Source organism: Chiloscyllium plagiosum, unplaced genomic scaffold, assembly GCF_037043375.1.
Source record: "Chiloscyllium plagiosum isolate Xiang-an unplaced genomic scaffold, Cpla_swu_hap1 HiC_scaffold_6, whole genome shotgun sequence".
Classification (NCBI taxonomy): Eukaryota; Metazoa; Chordata; class Chondrichthyes; order Orectolobiformes; family Hemiscylliidae; genus Chiloscyllium; species Chiloscyllium plagiosum.
Window position 1 is genome coordinate 11083009 of NW_028270144.1, and position 10424 is coordinate 11093432.

The following is a 10424-nucleotide window of genomic DNA, read 5'->3' on the forward strand; positions in this document are numbered from 1 at the left end:
ACATGCAAACCAATATCTCTCTGATCTTCTATACCTTCTAGGGCTCTACCATTCTGCATGTTTTCCCCTGCCTTGTTAATCCTCCTAAAAGGCATTATGTCACACAATTCAGGAGTAGATTCCATTTAATTGATGGATTGATTGATTGTCATTTGTAGCGAAGTGCAAAAGCTCTGCGTCAAGGTCTGTCCCTCCCTGGAAGTTTCCTGTTTTGATCAAGATTCCCAAGACCCTCTTGACCAAATTCCTGCTGCTTTCTCTCCCCTCTGCTCTGAGAACCTCCCCCCACCCTCCCCACACCCCCTCCCCCACCCTCCCCACACTCACCTGGTCACAGATCTCCAGACTTAGAACTTGGGAATTGGTTGTGGTATCAATCTCTGGTCACTGCTCTCACTGGTGCTGCTGACAATAACAAGCTGCTAACCAATCAGTTTGTTCAGATTTTTGGAGTGGGAAAATTCATCATCCAAAAGCTCCTGCTCCATGTGACAGTACAAATCATCAACACAATATAAACTCAGCCAATAGAATTCCATTAGCAACTCCATTTAATGTAATCATGATATATTTAAGAAGCACTGATGGGGCACCATTCCTGCTGATGAATGCATATTTAGCTGTGTAGTGTTAAGAGAAAGTGTTTGCTCAAGGATTTTCATTATAAATGCCACAATTGGTATCAAACCAATATTGTGTGCTGACTGACATCACTTTTTAATTCCTACAGTGTGGAAACAGGCCCTTTGGCCCAACAAGTCCACACTGACCCTCTGAAGACTAACCCACACAGACACATACCCTTATCCTATTATCTTACACTTACCTCTGACTAATGCACTTAACCTACACATCCCTCAGCACTATGGGCAATTTAGCATGGTCAATTCACCTAACCTACAAATGTTTGGATTGTGGGAAAAAAATAACAGAGGAAACCCATGCAGATACAGGGCAAAAGTGTAAACTCCACACAGACAATCGCCCAAGGTTGGAATTGAACCCAGACCTCTGGTGCTGTGAGGCAGCAATGCTAACTACTGAGCCGCTGTGCCACCGCCAGCATTCTGATGCCTTCCCACACATCCCTGTATTTGTAAGAACAACTTTTTATCATGGAAACTCCACAAATCCAATTTTAGATTTGGAGTTGCTCCAATAACATTGAAATGATTTGCAATTGTAATTCATGGCTCAATTCTTTCCGATCTTTGCTCAATGCTGGTTCGCTAACAATAAGGTTTAACCATGTGGCACTTTTCCTGGAACGTCTTTCTCATTTCCAGGTGACCGGAACCGCACACAGTCTTGAAAGATCTGACTTTAACCAAGCACTGTACAATCTGACCTCGAGATCGTCTGATGTACATTGAACTGTTTTGACGATGTAATTCAATATCCTATTGGTTTCATTGACTGCTGCTTTATATCAGTTGGACATGTTTAGCATTGAATCTACTAAGATTGGCGGTTCCCTTTAAAAGTTATCTGTTTTAATGCCAAACTAGGCCTTAAAATTCCCTCCATTTCTGCCTCTTCGTTCTCCTAATTCATCATGTTCTTTGAAGACTATTTAGTTTTTTTTGTCAGCTGACAGGGATAAGAATTAATAGAAATGGAGATAAAATGAGAACAGGGAAAAAGTAAGGACTGCAGATGCTGGAGAGTCAGAGTCGAAAAGTGTGGCGCTGGAAAAGCACAGCAGGTCAGGGCAGTATCTGAGGAGCAGGAGAGTCAATGGGGCATAAGCTTTTCATCAGGAATGAGAACCAGCAAATGGGAGGATGCTTGTGTGAGGAGTATAAATCACATCATAGACTGATTGTGTTAAAGGAGCTGTTTCAGTACTGTGGGCACAATAATTAACAGTTTATTGTCCAAGCGATACAGTATGTTATGCCCAGGTGAGGAGGAAGAATTGCATCCTCTTTCTTTAACACTCCCTCCCCCCCCCCCCCCCCCCCCCCCACCTCAGTCGATTCCACAAATATTTTGGCATTCTTTTAGCAGGACATTAATGCATTTCGTCAAAACATAATCAAAATGAAAGAACAAAATGGTAAGGGCTTTCTTGCTGTCACTTTGCATGGCACGCCAGCCATCTAGTCAACTAAGCTAACCGATACCCTGAATGTAACAGATTGCATATGGTACAACTAAAAACAAGCAAGGGCACTCTGCCAATTCCTGATTAGCCCTTTACCATCAAAAACCTTGACCAACAACATTATCAACCCATATCCACAGGTGTTGCCTGATCTGCTAAGTGTTTCCAGCATTTTTCGTCTTTATGGCTTGAGTGTTAGTTGATTGGTTTGATATTTTCCAAATAACATGGTTTAAGCATTGTCACCTGATTTGAATGCATTTATAAAAGTTTAATTTATTTTAGAGGATATAACATTTTAAAATGACCTGCATTTGATTGAATTTTACTTCTCTGAAGAGTGTCATGAGACAGAATGCTTACTTGCCTTTTGCATTTCATGCCGATCACAAGCATTTTCATATTCAGTGGTGTTTAACATAGACATAGAATAAATGTGTTTCCTTGCTCCAACAGTGTTCTTTATTCCTAACAACAGAGGTTAAGACACAATTCCAGAGCTTGGGTGAGTCCCACTTGAAACACTTTGGAGCAACATTTCTGAAATTGTGTTGCTTTTTTTATGGAAACAAGATTCGGGCTTCACAAAGTAATATTTTGTGACATCTTTACAAAAGAAGATCTCAATTTCCTATCTGTGACTCAGAAGAATCACAGGAACAGCCCTTAAGCTATTCCATCCCTTACTTAGCTCAAAACTGATCGTACCTTCAGTCCACTTACCTGACTTTGATCCATATGAAAATAATGCTATCTAATAAAAATCTGGCCACCACAGCTTGAAAATTTCATTTGATCCAGCATTCAATTTCATTACATGGCAAGAGTTTCACATTTCCGTAATTCTTTGTTTGAAAAGTGCTTCAAAGAAAAAAAAAGTACCAGACATGAAAGGTCAGTGTCACTCAACCCATTATTCCCTTTCACGTTTCACATTTAGACCCACACATTTGCATTTTCACATTAGAGTTGGGACTTGATTTTATCTTTTCCTTCCAGCTAAGGGTGATGCCAGATGAGTTGTCTATAAAACTATCCATTTAATTTTCTTTTTATTGAAATCAAAGCAAGTCAATAATCACCTGTCACTTATTTTACATTTGGCAGTGAAGTTGAGAATTCAACCCTTCAAAGTTAGTAAATGAAGATTTTCACTCTTGGGAGAGTGTTCAGATTGAACAGCCAGAGATTTTCATTTTTCTTTATATGCGCTGTCAGGTATGTTCCTATCTTAACTTTGGCTTATTTTATGAAGGAATATTTGGACACAAAGGATAGATAAAGAGATTTGTGTACAAGGGATAATGGCATCAGTGCAACTCCTGGTATACCTGAAGTACCTGGTATACCTTGCTCATCTTGCTTCCACACACTTCAGTAGGATCTCAATATAGACATTGACCCATTGCACATCCTGCGTGGACAGGAAGTTAGGCAACATGCTGGTACTTTGTTGGCTCCATAGAGATTCAAATGACTAAATGTACTGCAAAAAAAAATCAATCTTGTACAAACATGACACTTTATACGGAGCATATTGCCACCCATGCCATCAAAGTGCCATCAATAAGTATTCCTCCTTCACTCCCTCCAACTGCATCTCATTAAAGACACTGGTTACACAGTAAGGGTGGATAGGACCAGATTGGCAGGGGAGCTCATTGACCCTGGAGGTTTGCTCGAGCAAGCCCATGATATTTGTGACTGAGTAGCCCAGATACACTGAGAGTATTTGTACCATAGGCAAACTGACCCTGCCCAGCCTTGAACTTCCAAAGGCTAGAGGGAGGTAAGCAGGGTGGAGGTGCCGAATTTCTCACCTCTGCAATGTCCGTAGAAGAAACATCTGAGGGGCCACTGTGTGATTCCTCCTCCTGGCACTGCCCTATCTCCTTCAGACCAAAGGGGACCTGGAATGGGCATTATGCCTTTAATCCTGAGGACCAGTGACTGGGATGACGGTGCAGGCATATCACACCTCTCCAGCTGACCCTGAGAGCTAAAACCAATCCTGTCCATGGGAGGCAGCTAGACAATTGCACTCTTGCATCTTCTGGGCAATGAGGGCCATTGCATCCCATATAACATCTGCTGTACCTCCTCCTCGTCCAAATGCTCAAAGTCCCTGATTCCTGATACCAAAAGGCCCTCTCCTACCTGGGGCTGAGCAGGTGCCTGATCACGGGCAGTCCCCCGGGTGTCAGCTACCTGGGACATTTGCTCCAGAGCGGTCACAGTGAGGTGCTTACCAGCATGTCAGCATGTATACCCAATCTTTTTAAAGTTACCATTCCCACTGAGGTGTCATTGTCGGAGCTGTGTACAGGAGGCAGTGCTGCCGATGCTTCCTGTGAGTCGTTGGGAAATCTCAACGTCAGACATCGAGGAAGTGGTTTCTGAAGGAGCAGGCTGTTTCTGAAGTCCGTTAGTGCGCATCCCACGACATGAGGAAAAAACAGAAGGCATTACAGCTAATGCATGGTCATGATGTGCAATGAGTGACACTGACAATGGGGTTACCGAGAAAGCTGCCATACAATGAAGAGTGGCTCTTACTCAGTTAGTGGGACATAGGTGTCTCAGCATTCCCATAGGAGCAGTTCTGGCCTTCTCATGTGAGGGCCTCCATTCTATTCCTGTAGAGGCCAAGCCATCTAATTGTCTAAAGACAATTGCCTTTACCTTCAGACTATATGAGAAACCCCAGCTTTATTAGCTTATCCCTGCGTTGGTGTGTGTACTTGACATTTTAAAACCTTTTTTTATAGGGCAGCAAATAATAAAATTCCTCTTTCTTTCACTCAAGAAAACATTGCAACTAATTGGCTTCTTCATTTTGATTTAGCTACTTATGTTTCAATCGAAGTGTGATAACTGCATGTTAAGATAGGAAGTTTAAAAAAAATGTTGCAACTCACTCAGATGAGATTAAAAAAAGGGTAGCCAATCAGCTCTCCTTACCTGGCTGTAAAAAAAAGATGTAAATTAGATTGTGTATAAGCCAGCTAAATGCTGCAAATCTTCAAATTGGGTTTATAAATTTAATTCTAAACATTTCTCGTATTTCCTGTTTCTTCAAATAAATCAACTTATTGGTTTTAAATCAGTTTAAACAAATGAATAGGAAATGACTTTAACTTTCATTTGACAGTGGAACAAATGTAATTAATTTGAATTAAATTCATTCATTATATTTTGCTGTTAATCCTTTCAAGAAAGTCATAAGATCAAGTAGTCTTTTAGAAAGCAAATTATTGCAAAGAGTAAAATCCACATATATGTTTCATCCACTGCTGGGAATCTAATAGTCTGAGGGAAGGCTGGCCTGAAACCAGAGTGAGACAGGTTTTAGTGCATGACATGACACGTAATGCTGGAGAATCGACGTTTCGGGCATGAGCCCTTCTTCAGGAAACGTCGATTCTCCTGCTCCCGGATGCTGCCTGACCTGCTGCGCTTTTCCAGCAACACATTTTCAGCTCTGATCTCCAGCATCTGCAGTCCTCACTTTCTCCTCCATGACACGTAATGGTCTGTTGGGTGTTGCTCTATCTCCAGCAATAAGACTGCATCTGGTACCATACTTAGTCTGCCATCTAGTCACCTATTTTGTGAATCTGAATGGTAGTGAAGCCACTTACCAGAAGTGCATTTGGGTTTCCCCATGTATTTGAATTGTATTGATGCCCAGTAATAAATGGAAAAGAACAGGAACACATAACTTATTTTACAATAATATAAATGTATCCTTCAAACACAATTAGACAAAGTGGTGGGAGAACTAATGGGGTGGATGGATGAATATTGATTAGGCAATAGGCTTTCTTAACCTTGATTTTTCTTGTTTACCAGTTAATATTGTTTAAGTGCAGAATTCACCTATCAAGGAAGAAGAATTACATGATTTGGAGATGCCGGTGTTGGACTGGGGTGTACAAAGTTAAAAATCACACAACACCAGGTTATAGTCCAACAGGTTTAATTGGATGCACACTAGCTTTCAGAGCGCCGCTCCTTCATCAGGTGGTTATGAAGGACATAATTGTAAGACACAGAATTTATAGCAAAAGTTTACAGTGTTATGTAACTGAAATCATACATTGAAAAATACCTTGATTGCTTGTTGAGCCTTTCATCTGTTCGAATGACCATGTTAGTTTCACTTCTTTCATATGTAAATCGCAGAACGTTTTTTTAAAAAGTTACATTCTTAGGTTAACTGTAACAATTGGTGTTAGCCAGATAAGATGTTGAAGGTCTTAGCCGCCTGTGTTCTCTGTCTGTGCCATAATGTTTAGACTGATTCTAATCTAAAAAGTGAGTTAACAGAGTCTTACATGAATTAATTCAGTTTTTGAGCAAAGTACAATGTAACTCTGCAAGTACAAATTCACCCCACAAACATATATATGTGTGTGTGTGTGTGTGTGTCTAGAGTGGGAGGTTGCGAGTGTGAGAGAGAGTGTATATGTGTGTGTGTGAGTGTAGAGTGTCTAGGTTTGTGAGAGGGTGCATGTGTGAGTGTGGGAGTGTGTGTGTGTCTGTAGGAGTGTGTGTGTGTGTCTGGGGTGGGGGTTAGTGAGTGTCTGTGAGAGAGTATATATGTGTGTGTGTAGAGTGGCCTAAGTCTGTGAGAGGATCCATGTGAGAGTGTGGGAGTGTGTGTGTCCGTAGGGATGTGTGTGTGTCTGTGTGCGCGTTTGTGTAAACTTGTGTCCGTGTTTATGTGTGTGTATGTGTATAGGAGTGAGTGTGTGTGTGTGTGTGTGTGTCGTGCAGTGGTGGTCACCTGTAATGTGACATGAACCCAAGGTCCCGGTTGAGGCCCTCCCTATGGGTACGGAACTTAGCTATCAGTCTCTGCTCGGCCACTTTTCGCTGCTGCCTGTCCCGAAGACCGCCTTGGAGGATGGTCACCCGAAGGTCTGAGGTAGATTGTCCTGGGCCTCTGAGGTGTTGCCTAACTGGGAGGGAACCCTCCTGTCTGTTGATTGTTGTGCGGTGCCCATTCACCTCAGGGCATGGCCATGAATTACATGGCCTACTTCTGTCCAGTTCCTTTATCATTATTGGTTTATTATTCTTCAATTCCCTGCTGAACTCTGGTGTAGGAAAGCCATCACTACAAGATTGGCAGTGATATAAAGAAATGGCCCAACACTGCCTCAACAACACAACAATTGATTGGCAAATATTTCATCATTAGCATTATCATCTACATCTTCAGATTTGCAGAAGAAATACAAGCAGAGTGTTGATAGAATGTGGACTTGCCATTTTCATTGCTCTACTATTAAGGAGATTTATGCTTCGTCTTGGTCAATGCAGTCTTCAAGATGTCTTAGGCCACTATTCCATTCAGAAACTGTTGTTACTAACAGAGAAAGCAGAATCTTATACATCCCTGCGCAGTGATCTTATATATCACGGGACTATGGCTAGAAGTCTAGGAAAACCATGTGAGATCAGCAAGGCCATTGTTGATATTGAGATCAATTAGGCATATTTTCCAATAAAGTTCTGGACACTGAGATGAGATTCGTGCCAGGAAGCTGGGACTATTGCTTGTTGTCACACTCAGAAACACCATATCTCATTCATTTACAGGTTCCTCTTTTATCATGTGCCAGAGAGAAACTAGATGTACAGAATTCCCAATGGTCAAGACAAAGTGAGTACCTGGCAACTCCTGCTCATCGCTTCCATCACTGGACCATCATCTTGGAAAGCTGGCACTAACACCTGAGGGTACACCCCAGATAGTGGCAGCATGCACCCCACATCCAGGGAAACTATCTGAAATGTGCCAACCTCTCCACCCCATCATGGCACATCTTTGATTTGGTTACAGTATTTTCCTGCACTTTAATGCAGTACCTGGGAGCATATCAGCAACTATCGTTGAGATCCTGCTGCAAGTTCTTTTTCTATAAAAAGGAAATCTAACCTTCATTGTGCACAGGAACAGTCAGCTCACAACCAGCCCAGGCTGCAGCTCTGAGCTGCTTAATTGCTCTTTGAATGTTGATTCACTTGATGCTTATCTGGTTGTTCACAACATTCCTCGCTTGGTTTCCTTTGCCTCTTTTGTGCATTACCCCCTCTGCAAGAGCTGAAAGGCTCACAGAGCTGTTGCATTGCCTTGGTTCCTAGCTTGAATACAAAGGCAGCCATCCTGTCATGTTTGACAAAAGCTCTATGTCAATGGGGGTGGACATGTTGCTGTATAGGTCCTTGCTACACACCTGTACCCTGTGCCAGGAGTTGTCCCAATCAAACACACTGCATGTGCTTCAAGCCAATGATCATGTCTCAAATTCCAAGTGTGGTAGTCATCAATAAAAATCTGGGGAGGCATTTGTCACTCAGGGGGTTCAGATAGAGAAGGTTAATGGTGGCCTCTGATATCAGTCCATGGCTTGGATGTCTGGTCAAGGCAGTGATCATCTGAGCATCCTTCCTCCGCAGTCAGGAAACAAAAAATGAGTTAAAGTCCTCAAAGAATGATGGCATAGTTTTGATGCAGAATGAGAGAGAAGAGAGATAAAGAGAAAACCAACAACTAGAAATAATAGGTTAATTAAGCATTAATTGTAAGAAGTCAAAATAGACACTTCCTTCTAAATAGGAAATTGGTGTTGGAAATTGGGGTCATTTTTAAAATCTGTGTTCAGTGAGTATTCCATATTCAGTGTTTCCTGCTTGGCATAACTCATTCAACTGTTATGAAGTTGAAGACGTGTCCTATACCTTTAAGACAGAGTGAAAGCTGTTTTGCACTGAGAGCTTGCAGGTACCTGTCATGTGACTAACTAGCAGTCTCAGAGTGTACTGGAAAATTGAAAATATGTCACATTTGGCTGTGAAACAAATTCCTGAGTTTTAGCTGCTATGTTTTCACCATAGTTCAATTTTAACCAAATTGTTTAAATTATGTCCCAAGATACTAAAACCCATTCAAATTTGCATTTTACTCATTTGCCAAACTTGAACCAATGAAATGATCTGATGTTTGGGATACAAAAAGCAGGCATTTTGGAGAGTTAGCCAGAGAGAGAGCAACCTGTGATACTCTCTCTATCACAGGTACCTTTTTCATATGAAACATCTTTGCAGCAAAAGACCAAAGACAACCCAGGGAGAGCTACAGCCAAAGGAAGGAGGACACTGGAAACAACTGCCACTATCTGTTTTGAAAATTAAGTTGATGTAATTTTATTAGGAGCTTTTATTGGAACAATATTGTTATAGAGTGGGAGGCAGGTAACAAATCTTTAAGAGAAAGGAGGCTTAGAGTTGTAAATAGTTGTTGTTTAATGTTCATTTTTAGACTTAAAGAATAAAATTGACATTTGTTTCTTTAAATAGAATTTGGGTAGTTCTCTGTCACTCATACTTTGACAGATTATGAGGAGAGGTGAGCTTTTCTGGGTGTTTGGTTTAATTAGCAGAAGGGTTCACTGCCGTGTCATAACACAACTATTACAATAGTAATTAGCCTTCCACAAGCATAAATTTAAAATAAATTGTTCCTCAATCCTATTATGTGGAAGCGCTTTCAAGAATAAGAAAGAATTTTTTTTTTCTCAGCAGGAAATCTCACCTTCAAGTGGAAGTGGGTAAGGGGACAATCGTTATCCAACATCATGAGCAGCTGTCCCATGGTCATTGGGCAAAAGAATAGTTTATTGACACGGCATAAGTTATCTGACTGCGGAGATATGGTACACTGCCTCAGGGGCAAAGGTCAGTACTCATCACATGGTCCTCAGAGAGCTGTCTTCCTCAGATGGAATATGAACCAGAAGAAAAGAAGGAAAGCCCAGGGATGAATTCCTGAACACCTCGGCTAGGGAGCAAGATGTTACCTTAACTTTAAAAAGACTAATACAGTCCACACCAGCAGTCTGTTTGTCGTCTGGTATCAGTGTACCATCACCAATGTATTCTTTTTTTTTCTAAACTGCTGCTTCTTAACAAACTGAATAAATTATCACAAAATTATGAACACATAGTCAATTGCTTACAAAACCCCAAAATCAACTGTGGTCTCAATAGTGGGATATCACAGATATCAAGGTTTAATTGGCTTTAGGTCTGAGGAAAAGGGGACTTAAATTTTAGTTAAACATATGCTGCGTGGTTCTTAAAGTGAAATAAGAAGTCACAGTAGAGTATTTTAAAATATGATTGATAGATATTTTAATGGAAAAGATAGGGCCTATAGTAGCATGAGCTGTACTGGAAATTGAAGAATTGATAATTATGAGTTCATCCTTGATGGGCTTTAGCAATAGGTTGAAAGGAACAAATTGAG

General features: G+C 41.1%; 1 long non-coding RNA gene across 2 annotated transcripts in view; it reads left to right on the forward strand.

Moving 5' to 3' along the window:
• The window catches only part of LOC148149709 (uncharacterized), a 31356-nt gene extending 21251 nt beyond the window's left edge, over nucleotides 1-10105 (forward strand). Inside the window, exons 2-3 of one of the 2 annotated variants that reach the window (XR_015757327.1) lie at nucleotides 7715-7778; nucleotides 9698-10105. This is a non-coding gene — a long non-coding RNA (uncharacterized LOC148149709). The remainder of the gene's footprint in view (nucleotides 1-7714; nucleotides 7779-9697) is intronic. The other variant, XR_015757326.1, reaches the window with a different exon arrangement.
• The last annotated feature ends 319 nt before the right edge of the window (nucleotides 10106-10424 follow it).